General features: G+C 48.5%; 8 non-coding genes across 8 annotated transcripts; all 8 read left to right on the top strand.

The window, feature by feature from the left end:
- Positions 1–609: 609 nt before the first annotated feature.
- On the top strand, positions 610–800 carry LOC142695449 (U2 spliceosomal RNA). The gene has a single exon (XR_012863564.1). It is a non-coding gene; the product is annotated as a U2 spliceosomal RNA (small nuclear RNA).
- Positions 801–2,076: 1,276 nt separating this feature from the next.
- Positions 2,077–2,267, top strand: LOC142695447 (U2 spliceosomal RNA). The gene has a single exon (XR_012863562.1). It is a non-coding gene; the product is annotated as a U2 spliceosomal RNA (small nuclear RNA).
- Positions 2,268–3,555: 1,288 nt separating this feature from the next.
- LOC142695445 (U2 spliceosomal RNA) lies at positions 3,556–3,746 on the top strand. Its single transcript, XR_012863561.1, has one exon. It is a non-coding gene; the product is annotated as a U2 spliceosomal RNA (small nuclear RNA).
- A 1,296-nt stretch (positions 3,747–5,042) lies between these two features.
- On the top strand, positions 5,043–5,233 carry LOC142695444 (U2 spliceosomal RNA). Its single transcript, XR_012863560.1, has one exon. It is a non-coding gene; the product is annotated as a U2 spliceosomal RNA (small nuclear RNA).
- Positions 5,234–6,537: 1,304 nt separating this feature from the next.
- Positions 6,538–6,728, top strand: LOC142695443 (U2 spliceosomal RNA). The gene has a single exon (XR_012863559.1). It is a non-coding gene; the product is annotated as a U2 spliceosomal RNA (small nuclear RNA).
- Positions 6,729–8,040: 1,312 nt separating this feature from the next.
- On the top strand, positions 8,041–8,231 carry LOC142695442 (U2 spliceosomal RNA). The gene has a single exon (XR_012863558.1). It is a non-coding gene; the product is annotated as a U2 spliceosomal RNA (small nuclear RNA).
- Positions 8,232–9,551: 1,320 nt separating this feature from the next.
- LOC142695441 (U2 spliceosomal RNA) lies at positions 9,552–9,742 on the top strand. The gene has a single exon (XR_012863557.1). It is a non-coding gene; the product is annotated as a U2 spliceosomal RNA (small nuclear RNA).
- Positions 9,743–11,014: 1,272 nt separating this feature from the next.
- Positions 11,015–11,205, top strand: LOC142695549 (U2 spliceosomal RNA). The gene has a single exon (XR_012863654.1). It is a non-coding gene; the product is annotated as a U2 spliceosomal RNA (small nuclear RNA).
- The last annotated feature ends 1,726 nt before the right edge of the window (positions 11,206–12,931 follow it).

Raw genomic sequence — 12,931 nt, 5'->3', positions numbered from 1 at the left:
TCCCTCTTGTGGCCTCCTGGAGGCAACTAGCTGTGCAAAAAAAAGACAGCCTGGCGGCCGGCTGTTGCAGTGTTGCCCTCTCAGGCAACACTGAGTGACTGACTGAGCCTCACCGTCTTATATAAAGTTCAGACGGAACTTTGCACGTGTCATAGTGGAGCCCTCAGGATTCCAGAGCCAGCTTTCTGACATCATAATGGGGCCTCAGAGATAAAAGCCTGGGCCCAGGCAGTGTTGGTCAGTGCTGCTCAGCAGGCAGCACTGGACTGGACTGGATTACAGCTGATACAAGGTGTGAAGGAACAAGGGGTGGCTGTGGGCATGCACTTGCTGCCGCTGCCAGTGTTTATCTGCATGGCAGCAGGGCATTTGGGCGTTGCCAGGAAGGCGTTTTTATGTAGATTCCTCCTCTTTCAGCACTGCATTGTGGTGCAAGCAAAAGAAGCAAATCCTGTCTGGCTTCCTCTCCGGCCTTTATTCACCTCCCGTGTAGCTGTGAGTGTGTGAGCCTGCAGGGCCCCATGGAATTGCCTAGAAGTAGGCTGAATCGCTGCAAGGGCTGAACAGCAGTATCGGGCAGGCTCGGGCAACGCGCGGCCCGTTCGGGTTATCGCTTCTCGGCCTTTTGGCTAAGATCAAGTGTAGTATCTGTTCTTATCAGTTTAATATCTGATACGTCCCCTATCTGGGGACCATATATTAAATGGATTTTTAGAACAGGGAGATGGAAATAGAGCTTGCTCTGTCCACTCCACGCATTGACCTGGTATTGCAGTATTTCCAGGACCGGTGCACCCTTTCCTTATGTGTTGACTAAAAGCAGATTCCAAAAGTGTTTTTTGTCTTTGCTATTGTTTCTGTCTTTCTGAAGGGATCTCCCCTTTTAATCCCATTATTTCAACACCTGTTGGACAATGCATGAGTGATAATGAGCTCATTGATTAAATGCAATTAATGAATAGATTGCCACCTCTTGTTGTGTGTCGTCTGTGTTTCTGTGTTTCCGGCATTTCACATTGGAACACCTCATTCACCTTCCTTGTCTTCTCTCCGCCCTCCCTTTTAGGTAAGTTAAAGAGCTGCACCTGAGCCAGCCACTGATTGATTGATTGATTGATTGATTGATTGATTGATTGATGCAGCACAACAGTCAAATAGTGGAGTGGAGTAGGGGAACAGCAAACAGCCAATAAAGCAGCCCGCCCGCTCGCCTGCCCGCCACAATGGACCTACCTGTGTACACTAGATGGATGTGATGGAATGTACTGTCGTCCCTACATTTCAAGAAGAAGTAAGAATTGCAGTTGCAACAAAGCCTTGCTTGCCTACAAAGAGAGCAGCAATTTGGATTTGTTACTATGTTACCTAGAAGAATAACAAACTGTGCAAGGATGGAGGTTGTAGGAGCAAGGAGAAGTTGTCTGTAAAGTTGGTGGATGCCTATTTTCCATTTTGCAGTCCCTTGTCTCCCTCTTGTGGCCTCCTGGAGGCAACTAGCTGTGCAAAAAAAAGACAGCCTGGCGGCCGGCTGTTGCAGTGTTGCCCTCTCAGGCAACACTGAGTGACTGACTGAGCCTCACCGTCTTATATAAAGTTCAGACGGAACTTTGCACGTGTCATAGTGGAGCCCTCAGGATTCCAGAGCCAGCTTTCTGACATCATAATGGGGCCTCAGAGATAAAAGCCTGGGCCCAGGCAGTGTTGGTCAGTGCTGCTCAGCAGGCAGCACTGGACTGGACTGGATTACAGCTGATACAAGGTGTGAAGGAACAAGGGGTGGCTGTGGGCATGCACTTGCTGCCGCTGCCAGTGTTTATCTGCATGGCAGCAGGGCATTTGGGCGTTGCCAGGAAGGCGTTTTTATGTAGATTCCTCCTCTTTCAGCACTGCATTGTGGTGCAAGCAAAAGAAGCAAATCCTGTCTGGCTTCCTCTCCGGCCTTTATTCACCTCCCGTGTAGCTGTGAGTGTGTGAGCCTGCAGGGCCCCATGGAATTGCCTAGAAGTAGGCTGAATCGCTGCAAGGGCTGAACAGCAGTATCGGGCAGGCTCGGGCAACGCGCGGCCCGTTCGGGTTATCGCTTCTCGGCCTTTTGGCTAAGATCAAGTGTAGTATCTGTTCTTATCAGTTTAATATCTGATACGTCCCCTATCTGGGGACCATATATTAAATGGATTTTTAGAACAGGGAGATGGAAATAGAGCTTGCTCTGTCCACTCCACGCATTGACCTGGTATTGCAGTATTTCCAGGACCGGTGCACCCTTTCCTTATGTGTTGACTAAAAGCAGATTCCAAAAGTGTTTTTTGTCTTTGCTATTGTTTCTGTCTTTCTGAAGGGATCTCCCCTTTTAATCCCATTATTTCAACACCTGTTGGACAATGCATGAGTGATAATGAGCTCATTGATTAAATGCAATTAATGAATAGATTGCCACCTCTTGTTGTGTGTCGTCTGTGTTTCTGTGTTTCCGGCATTTCACATTGGAACACCTCATTCACCTTCCTTGTCTTCTCTCCGCCCTCCCTTTTAGGTAAGTAAAAGAGCTGCACCTGAGCCAGCCACTGATTGATTGATTGATTGATTGATTGATTGATTGATTGATTGATTGATTGATGCAGCACAACAGTCAAATAGTGGAGTGGAGTAGGGGAACAGCAAACAGCCAATAAAGCAGCCCGCCCGCTCGCCTGCCCGCCACAATGGACCTACCTGTGTACACTAGATGGATGTGATGGAATGTACTGTCGTCCCTACATTTCAAGAAGAAGTAAGAATTGCAGTTGCAACAAAGCCTTGCTTGCCTACAAAGAGAGCAGCAATTTGGATTTGTTACTATGTTACCTAGAAGAATAACAAACTGTGCAAGGATGGAGGTTGTAGGAGCAAGGAGAAGTTGTCTGTAAAGTTGGTGGATGCCTATTTTCCATTTTGCAGTCCCTTGTCTCCCTCTTGTGGCCTCCTGGAGGCAACTAGCTGTGCAAAAAAAAGACAGCCTGGCGGCCGGCTGTTGCAGTGTTGCCCTCTCAGGCAACACTGAGTGACTGACTGAGCCTCACCGTCTTATATAAAGTTCAGACGGAACTTTGCACGTGTCATAGTGGAGCCCTCAGGATTCCAGAGCCAGCTTTCTGACATCATAATGGGGCCTCAGAGATAAAAGCCTGGGCCCAGGCAGTGTTGGTCAGTGCTGCTCAGCAGGCAGCACTGGACTGGACTGGATTACAGCTGATACAAGGTGTGAAGGAACAAGGGGTGGCTGTGGGCATGCACTTGCTGCCGCTGCCAGTGTTTATCTGCATGGCAGCAGGGCATTTGGGCGTTGCCAGGAAGGCGTTTTTATGTAGATTCCTCCTCTTTCAGCACTGCATTGTGGTGCAAGCAAAAGAAGCAAATCCTGTCTGGCTTCCTCTCCGGCCTTTATTCACCTCCCGTGTAGCTGTGAGTGTGTGAGCCTGCAGGGCCCCATGGAATTGCCTAGAAGTAGGCTGAATCGCTGCAAGGGCTGAACAGCAGTATCGGGCAGGCTCGGGCAACGCGCGGCCCGTTCGGGTTATCGCTTCTCGGCCTTTTGGCTAAGATCAAGTGTAGTATCTGTTCTTATCAGTTTAATATCTGATACGTCCCCTATCTGGGGACCATATATTAAATGGATTTTTAGAACAGGGAGATGGAAATAGAGCTTGCTCTGTCCACTCCACGCATTGACCTGGTATTGCAGTATTTCCAGGACCGGTGCACCCTTTCCTTATGTGTTGACTAAAAGCAGATTCCAAAAGTGTTTTTTGTCTTTGCTATTGTTTCTGTCTTTCTGAAGGGATCTCCCCTTTTAATCCCATTATTTCAACACCTGTTGGACAATGCATGAGTGATAATGAGCTCATTGATTAAATGCAATTAATGAATAGATTGCCACCTCTTGTTGTGTGTCGTCTGTGTTTCTGTGTTTCCGGCATTTCACATTGGAACACCTCATTCACCTTCCTTGTCTTCTCTCCGCCCTCCCTTTTAGGTAAGTTAAAGAGCTGCACCTGAGCCAGCCACTGATTGATTGATTGATTGATTGATTGATTGATTGATTGATTGATTGATTGATTGATTGATGCAGCACAACAGTCAAATAGTGGAGTGGAGTAGGGGAACAGCAAACAGCCAATAAAGCAGCCCGCCCGCTCGCCTGCCCGCCACAATGGACCTACCTGTGTACACTAGATGGATGTGATGGAATGTACTGTCGTCCCTACATTTCAAGAAGAAGTAAGAATTGCAGTTGCAACAAAGCCTTGCTTGCCTACAAAGAGAGCAGCAATTTGGATTTGTTACTATGTTACCTAGAAGAATAACAAACTGTGCAAGGATGGAGGTTGTAGGAGCAAGGAGAAGTTGTCTGTAAAGTTGGTGGATGCCTATTTTCCATTTTGCAGTCCCTTGTCTCCCTCTTGTGGCCTCCTGGAGGCAACTAGCTGTGCAAAAAAAAGACAGCCTGGCGGCCGGCTGTTGCAGTGTTGCCCTCTCAGGCAACACTGAGTGACTGACTGAGCCTCACCGTCTTATATAAAGTTCAGACGGAACTTTGCACGTGTCATAGTGGAGCCCTCAGGACTCCAGAGCCAGCTTTCTGACATCATAATGGGGCCTCAGAGATAAAAGCCTGGGCCCAGGCAGTGTTGGTCAGTGCTGCTCAGCAGGCAGCACTGGACTGGACTGGATTACAGCTGATACAAGGTGTGAAGGAACAAGGGGTGGCTGTGGGCATGCACTTGCTGCCGCTGCCAGTGTTTATCTGCATGGCAGCAGGGCATTTGGGCGTTGCCAGGAAGGCGTTTTTATGTAGATTCCTCCTCTTTCAGCACTGCATTGTGGTGCAAGCAAAAGAAGCAAATCCTGTCTGGCTTCCTCTCCGGCCTTTATTCACCTCCCGTGTAGCTGTGAGTGTGTGAGCCTGCAGGGCCCCATGGAATTGCCTAGAAGTAGGCTGAATCGCTGCAAGGGCTGAACAGCAGTATCGGGCAGGCTCGGGCAACGCGCGGCCCGTTCGGGTTATCGCTTCTCGGCCTTTTGGCTAAGATCAAGTGTAGTATCTGTTCTTATCAGTTTAATATCTGATACGTCCCCTATCTGGGGACCATATATTAAATGGATTTTTAGAACAGGGAGATGGAAATAGAGCTTGCTCTGTCCACTCCACGCATTGACCTGGTATTGCAGTATTTCCAGGACCGGTGCACCCTTTCCTTATGTGTTGACTAAAAGCAGATTCCAAAAGTGTTTTTTGTCTTTGCTATTGTTTCTGTCTTTCTGAAGGGATCTCCCCTTTTAATCCCATTATTTCAACACCTGTTGGACAATGCATGAGTGATAATGAGCTCATTGATTAAATGCAATTAATGAATAGATTGCCACCTCTTGTTGTGTGTCGTCTGTGTTTCTGTGTTTCCGGCATTTCACATTGGAACACCTCATTCACCTTCCTTGTCTTCTCTCCGCCCTCCCTTTTAGGTAAGTTAAAGAGCTGCACCTGAGCCAGCCACTGATTGATTGATTGATTGATTGATTGATTGATTGATTGATTGATTGATTGATTGATTGATTGATTGATGCAGCACAACAGTCAAATAGTGGAGTGGAGTAGGGGAACAGCAAACAGCCAATAAAGCAGCCCGCCCGCTCGCCTGCCCGCCACAATGGACCTACCTGTGTACACTAGATGGATGTGATGGAATGTACTGTCGTCCCTACATTTCAAGAAGAAGTAAGAATTGCAGTTGCAACAAAGCCTTGCTTGCCTACAAAGAGAGCAGCAATTTGGATTTGTTACTATGTTACCTAGAAGAATAACAAACTGTGCAAGGATGGAGGTTGTAGGAGCAAGGAGAAGTTGTCTGTAAAGTTGGTGGATGCCTATTTTCCATTTTGCAGTCCCTTGTCTCCCTCTTGTGGCCTCCTGGAGGCAACTAGCTGTGCAAAAAAAAGACAGCCTGGCGGCCGGCTGTTGCAGTGTTGCCCTCTCAGGCAACACTGAGTGACTGACTGAGCCTCACCGTCTTATATAAAGTTCAGACGGAACTTTGCACGTGTCATAGTGGAGCCCTCAGGATTCCAGAGCCAGCTTTCTGACATCATAATGGGGCCTCAGAGATAAAAGCCTGGGCCCAGGCAGTGTTGGTCAGTGCTGCTCAGCAGGCAGCACTGGACTGGACTGGATTACAGCTGATACAAGGTGTGAAGGAACAAGGGGTGGCTGTGGGCATGCACTTGCTGCCGCTGCCAGTGTTTATCTGCATGGCAGCAGGGCATTTGGGCGTTGCCAGGAAGGCGTTTTTATGTAGATTCCTCCTCTTTCAGCACTGCATTGTGGTGCAAGCAAAAGAAGCAAATCCTGTCTGGCTTCCTCTCCGGCCTTTATTCACCTCCCGTGTAGCTGTGAGTGTGTGAGCCTGCAGGGCCCCATGGAATTGCCTAGAAGTAGGCTGAATCGCTGCAAGGGCTGAACAGCAGTATCGGGCAGGCTCGGGCAACGCGCGGCCCGTTCGGGTTATCGCTTCTCGGCCTTTTGGCTAAGATCAAGTGTAGTATCTGTTCTTATCAGTTTAATATCTGATACGTCCCCTATCTGGGGACCATATATTAAATGGATTTTTAGAACAGGGAGATGGAAATAGAGCTTGCTCTGTCCACTCCACGCATTGACCTGGTATTGCAGTATTTCCAGGACCGGTGCACCCTTTCCTTATGTGTTGACTAAAAGCAGATTCCAAAAGTGTTTTTTGTCTTTGCTATTGTTTCTGTCTTTCTGAAGGGATCTCCCCTTTTAATCCCATTATTTCAACACCTGTTGGACAATGCATGAGTGATAATGAGCTCATTGATTAAATGCAATTAATGAATAGATTGCCACCTCTTGTTGTGTGTCGTCTGTGTTTCTGTGTTTCCGGCATTTCACATTGGAACACCTCATTCACCTTCCTTGTCTTCTCTCCGCCCTCCCTTTTAGGTAAGTTAAAGAGCTGCACCTGAGCCAGCCACTGATTGATTGATTGATTGATTGATTGATTGATTGATTGATTGATTGATTGATTGATTGATTGATTGATTGATTGATGCAGCACAACAGTCAAATAGTGGAGTGGAGTAGGGGAACAGCAAACAGCCAATAAAGCAGCCCGCCCGCTCGCCTGCCCGCCACAATGGACCTACCTGTGTACACTAGATGGATGTGATGGAATGTACTGTCGTCCCTACATTTCAAGAAGAAGTAAGAATTGCAGTTGCAACAAAGCCTTGCTTGCCTACAAAGAGAGCAGCAATTTGGATTTGTTACTATGTTACCTAGAAGAATAACAAACTGTGCAAGGATGGAGGTTGTAGGAGCAAGGAGAAGTTGTCTGTAAAGTTGGTGGATGCCTATTTTCCATTTTGCAGTCCCTTGTCTCCCTCTTGTGGCCTCCTGGAGGCAACTAGCTGTGCAAAAAAAAGACAGCCTGGCGGCCGGCTGTTGCAGTGTTGCCCTCTCAGGCAACACTGAGTGACTGACTGAGCCTCACCGTCTTATATAAAGTTCAGACGGAACTTTGCACGTGTCATAGTGGAGCCCTCAGGATTCCAGAGCCAGCTTTCTGACATCATAATGGGGCCTCAGAGATAAAAGCCTGGGCCCAGGCAGTGTTGGTCAGTGCTGCTCAGCAGGCAGCACTGGACTGGACTGGATTACAGCTGATACAAGGTGTGAAGGAACAAGGGGTGGCTGTGGGCATGCACTTGCTGCCGCTGCCAGTGTTTATCTGCATGGCAGCAGGGCATTTGGGCGTTGCCAGGAAGGCGTTTTTATGTAGATTCCTCCTCTTTCAGCACTGCATTGTGGTGCAAGCAAAAGAAGCAAATCCTGTCTGGCTTCCTCTCCGGCCTTTATTCACCTCCCGTGTAGCTGTGAGTGTGTGAGCCTGCAGGGCCCCATGGAATTGCCTAGAAGTAGGCTGAATCGCTGCAAGGGCTGAACAGCAGTATCGGGCAGGCTCGGGCAACGCGCGGCCCGTTCGGGTTATCGCTTCTCGGCCTTTTGGCTAAGATCAAGTGTAGTATCTGTTCTTATCAGTTTAATATCTGATACGTCCCCTATCTGGGGACCATATATTAAATGGATTTTTAGAACAGGGAGATGGAAATAGAGCTTGCTCTGTCCACTCCACGCATTGACCTGGTATTGCAGTATTTCCAGGACCGGTGCACCCTTTCCTTATGTGTTGACTAAAAGCAGATTCCAAAAGTGTTTTTTGTCTTTGCTATTGTTTCTGTCTTTCTGAAGGGATCTCCCCTTTTAATCCCATTATTTCAACACCTGTTGGACAATGCATGAGTGATAATGAGCTCATTGATTAAATGCAATTAATGAATAGATTGCCACCTCTTGTTGTGTGTCGTCTGTGTTTCTGTGTTTCCGGCATTTCACATTGGAACACCTCATTCACCTTCCTTGTCTTCTCTCCGCCCTCCCTTTTAGGTAAGTTAAAGAGCTGCACCTGAGCCAGCCACTGATTGATTGATTGATTGATTGATTGATTGATTGATTGATTGATTGATTGATTGATTGATTGATTGATTGATTGATTGATTGATGCAGCACAACAGTCAAATAGTGGAGTGGAGTAGGGGAACAGCAAACAGCCAATAAAGCAGCCCGCCCGCTCGCCTGCCCGCCACAATGGACCTACCTGTGTACACTAGATGGATGTGATGGAATGTACTGTCGTCCCTACATTTCAAGAAGAAGTAAGAATTGCAGTTGCAACAAAGCCTTGCTTGCCTACAAAGAGAGCAGCAATTTGGATTTGTTACTATGTTACCTAGAAGAATAACAAACTGTGCAAGGATGGAGGTTGTAGGAGCAAGGAGAAGTTGTCTGTAAAGTTGGTGGATGCCTATTTTCCATTTTGCAGTCCCTTGTCTCCCTCTTGTGGCCTCCTGGAGGCAACTAGCTGTGCAAAAAAAAGACAGCCTGGCGGCCGGCTGTTGCAGTGTTGCCCTCTCAGGCAACACTGAGTGACTGACTGAGCCTCACCGTCTTATATAAAGTTCAGACGGAACTTTGCACGTGTCATAGTGGAGCCCTCAGGATTCCAGAGCCAGCTTTCTGACATCATAATGGGGCCTCAGAGATAAAAGCCTGGGCCCAGGCAGTGTTGGTCAGTGCTGCTCAGCAGGCAGCACTGGACTGGACTGGATTACAGCTGATACAAGGTGTGAAGGAACAAGGGGTGGCTGTGGGCATGCACTTGCTGCCGCTGCCAGTGTTTATCTGCATGGCAGCAGGGCATTTGGGCGTTGCCAGGAAGGCGTTTTTATGTAGATTCCTCCTCTTTCAGCACTGCATTGTGGTGCAAGCAAAAGAAGCAAATCCTGTCTGGCTTCCTCTCCGGCCTTTATTCACCTCCCGTGTAGCTGTGAGTGTGTGAGCCTGCAGGGCCCCATGGAATTGCCTAGAAGTAGGCTGAATCGCTGCAAGGGCTGAACAGCAGTATCGGGCAGGCTCGGGCAACGCGCGGCCCGTTCGGGTTATCGCTTCTCGGCCTTTTGGCTAAGATCAAGTGTAGTATCTGTTCTTATCAGTTTAATATCTGATACGTCCCCTATCTGGGGACCATATATTAAATGGATTTTTAGAACAGGGAGATGGAAATAGAGCTTGCTCTGTCCACTCCACGCATTGACCTGGTATTGCAGTATTTCCAGGACCGGTGCACCCTTTCCTTATGTGTTGACTAAAAGCAGATTCCAAAAGTGTTTTTTGTCTTTGCTATTGTTTCTGTCTTTCTGAAGGGATCTCCCCTTTTAATCCCATTATTTCAACACCTGTTGGACAATGCATGAGTGATAATGAGCTCATTGATTAAATGCAATTAATGAATAGATTGCCACCTCTTGTTGTGTGTCGTCTGTGTTTCTGTGTTTCCGGCATTTCACATTGGAACACCTCATTCACCTTCCTTGTCTTCTCTCCGCCCTCCCTTTTAGGTAAGTTAAAGAGCTGCACCTGAGCCAGCCACTGATTGATTGATTGATTGATTGATTGATTGATTGATGCAGCACAACAGTCAAATAGTGGAGTGGAGTAGGGGAACAGCAAACAGCCAATAAAGCAGCCCGCCCGCTCGCCTGCCCGCCACAATGGACCTACCTGTGTACACTAGATGGATGTGATGGAATGTACTGTCGTCCCTACATTTCAAGAAGAAGTAAGAATTGCAGTTGCAACAAAGCCTTGCTTGCCTACAAAGAGAGCAGCAATTTGGATTTGTTACTATGTTACCTAGAAGAATAACAAACTGTGCAAGGATGGAGGTTGTAGGAGCAAGGAGAAGTTGTCTGTAAAGTTGGTGGATGCCTATTTTCCATTTTGCAGTCCCTTGTCTCCCTCTTGTGGCCTCCTGGAGGCAACTAGCTGTGCAAAAAAAAGACAGCCTGGCGGCCGGCTGTTGCATTGTTGCCCTCTCAGGCAACACTGAGTGACTGACTGAGCCTCACCGTCTTATATAAAGTTCAGACGGAACTTTGCACGTGTCATAGTGGAGCCCTCAGGATTCCAGAGCCAGCTTTCTGACATCATAATGGGGCCTCAGAGATAAAAGCCTGGGCCCAGGCAGTGTTGGTCAGTGCTGCTCAGCAGGCAGCACTGGACTGGACTGGATTACAGCTGATACAAGGTGTGAAGGAACAAGGGGTGGCTGTGGGCATGCACTTGCTGCCGCTGCCAGTGTTTATCTGCATGGCAGCAGGGCATTTGGGCGTTGCCAGGAAGGCGTTTTTATGTAGATTCCTCCTCTTTCAGCACTGCATTGTGGTGCAAGCAAAAGAAGCAAATCCTGTCTGGCTTCCTCTCCGGCCTTTATTCACCTCCCGTGTAGCTGTGAGTGTGTGAGCCTGCAGGGCCCCATGGAATTGCCTAGAAGTAGGCTGAATCGCTGCAAGGGCTGAACAGCAGTATCGGGCAGGCTCGGGCAACGCGCGGCCCGTTCGGGTTATCGCTTCTCGGCCTTTTGGCTAAGATCAAGTGTAGTATCTGTTCTTATCAGTTTAATATCTGATACGTCCCCTATCTGGGGACCATATATTAAATGGATTTTTAGAACAGGGAGATGGAAATAGAGCTTGCTCTGTCCACTCCACGCATTGACCTGGTATTGCAGTATTTCCAGGACCGGTGCACCCAGGGGCGTAACTAGGAAAGACTGGGCCCCATAGCAAACTTTTGACTGGGGCCCCCCCCTCTGCTGGGTATCACACAACCCCCCCCCCCCTTGTAGATAGTGCCTCCCTATAGATTCCACCACACAGCGCCCCCCTATAGATAGCACCATACACAGCCCCTGCAGATAACGCCATACAGCCCCCCTGTAGATAACGCCATACAGACTCCCTCTGTAGATAACGCCATACAGCCCCCCTGTAGATAACGCCATACAGCCCCCCTGTAGATAACGCCATACAGCCCCCCCTGTAGATAACGCTATATAGCCCCCCCCCCCCCAAAAAAAAACGTCCTATAGTTTGTCCTACAAAAGACATGCATCCCCTATCCACAGGATAGGGGATACATGTGTGATCACTGGCAGCGATAAGGAGAACGGGGGACCGAAAGTCCCCCGAAGTTCTCCATGACTAACCTCGGACTTCCGGCGTCTGCGCAGTTCAATAAAAATGAAAGGAGCGCTGGTCACGCATGCGCACAAGCGCGACCGGCGCTCCATTCATTTCTACGGAGCTGCCGACACAGACCCCGGAAGTCCGAGGTTTGTCATGGAGAACTTAGGGGGGACTTTCGGTCCCCCGTTCTCCTCATCGCTGCCAGCGATCACACATGTATCCCCTATCCTGTGGATAGGGGATACATGTCTTATGTAGGAACAACCCCTTCAGTGGCGTCGCGCTGTAGCAGCCATAGCGGCTGCTAGCGGAGCCTGCGGCCATGGGAGGGGGCCGTGCCGGCGGGTGGCACGGGCCCCCTCATGCTGCAGGCCCTGTAGAAGTCGCTACGGCTGCTATAGCGGTAGTTACGCCACTGCGTATAAGTTTGTACGGCGTAAAACTACAGCTCCCAGCATGGCCGGAACAATGGTAAGGATATGCTGGGAGATGCGGTTTCACAAAAAAAATCCTATCACCATCATCTCGCTGCAGATCATACAGTGACTACAATACTGATTAGAGGCAGAATAAACATTTATATTAAGTGACTCACCGGTGACGTCTCAGATTCTAGTTCTTTTCTTCTCCCTCCGGTCCAGACCTCTATGATGGATTTCTCCCGGCCATGACCCATTTCTGCAGTTTTCCGTTTAGATGTCTTCAGCTTCTCACTTTTAAAACATTTCTGCACCTATAAAACGAAGTTAAAATTCTCAACACATCTAAATATAACTGTCACAAACACACAACATGTCCCCTGTAGATAGTGACCTACATAGAAGCCCCTGTAGATAGTGCCCACATATGGACTCCAGAGCTGCAAGGCAATAGTGCTAACCACTGAGCCACCGTGCTGCCCTACATATAGCTTCCCCTATAGTTAGTGCTCCACGTATAGCCCACCTCTGTATATAGTGTCTCACATATAGCTCCCCCTGTATATAGTGTCCCACATATAGCCCACCCCTGTAGACTGTGCACTACATATAGCCACCCTGTTGCTAGTGCCCCACAGGTAACCCACCCCTGTATATAGTGTCCCACATATAGACCCCCCTGTATATAGTGGCCCACATATAGACCCCCCTGTATATAGTGGGCCACATATGGACCCCCCCTGTATATAGTGGCCCACATATAGAGCCCCCTGTATATAATGGCCCACATATAGAGCCCCCTGTATATAGTGGCCCACACCCCCACATATAGAGCCCCCTGTATATAGTGGCCCACACCCCCACATATAGACCCC

This window comes from Rhinoderma darwinii, assembly GCF_050947455.1.
Source record: "Rhinoderma darwinii isolate aRhiDar2 chromosome 5 unlocalized genomic scaffold, aRhiDar2.hap1 SUPER_5_unloc_47, whole genome shotgun sequence".
In the NCBI taxonomy this organism is placed as follows: domain Eukaryota; kingdom Metazoa; phylum Chordata; class Amphibia; order Anura; family Rhinodermatidae; genus Rhinoderma; species Rhinoderma darwinii.
This window is presented reverse-complemented; position numbering and strand designations above follow the sequence as displayed.